Consider the following 912-nt stretch of genomic DNA (forward strand, 5'->3'; position numbering starts at 1 on the left):
TTGGATCTCTCTGTTGCTGAAAGGTTGGTTAATGATAACAGGGAAGATTTAATTCCCTATTCTGATTGCTCTGTTAGTAACTGTTTTTCTGCTGGCACTTGGTCTTTACCTTTCACCATCCCTCCGAATTTAGCTGCTCTGATTTTTTCTGTGTCTAACTCGGGTAACACGGTGATTTCAAGCTGGAATAGCAATGGCAAACCTTCTTTCCACACCTTTCATAAGAATTTTTTTCAGGGTCTGGAAACTATTAAGTGGTCTAATTTTATTTGGTTTAAACATCATGCTACCCGTTTCTCTATATACTCTTGGATGGCTTTTAGAAATGGGCTTAAAACTGCTAATGCGTTGATCTCCAGGGGTATTCCGGCTTCTCCTGAATGTGTTTTTTGCAAAACTGAAAAGGAAAACATTAAACATCTTTTGTTTGAATGTGATTTCTCCTATAATATTCTCCTAAATACTATTCCTCAGATGAGTTGTATGCTGTTTAGACCAAATCTGTGGCAAGTTTTTAACTCCATTGTGGAAGGGGATATGTATCATAGTCGAAAAAGCCTTTGCTATCTCTTGCTTACTGCTATTGTTTATTACACCTGGAAGGCTAGAAATGACAGGCTTTTTGGGAATACTATTGATTGTCAAACCACTGTTATTGGCAACATTAAGAGAGCTGTTATGCTTAAGATTTTGAAGAAGAAATGCTTTCAAAATTTACATCATTGGCTGGAATGAATTGGCTTGACCTCCTGGGCTGGCTCCTTTGGACTGCGGAAGTTTATCACCTAGATGACCTTCTTTGGCAACCGGGCAACATGGTTTTGAAGGGCAATGATGAATGCAACATTATTTCTATCCCCTTGGATGGTCTTTTAGGCAACCAGGGGACCCAATCATCCGACTGGATGAATT

The sequence above is a fragment of the Dendrobium catenatum genome, unplaced genomic scaffold (genome assembly GCF_001605985.2).
Source record: "Dendrobium catenatum unplaced genomic scaffold, ASM160598v2 fragScaff_scaffold_1557, whole genome shotgun sequence".
In the NCBI taxonomy this organism is placed as follows: domain Eukaryota; kingdom Viridiplantae; phylum Streptophyta; class Magnoliopsida; order Asparagales; family Orchidaceae; genus Dendrobium; species Dendrobium catenatum.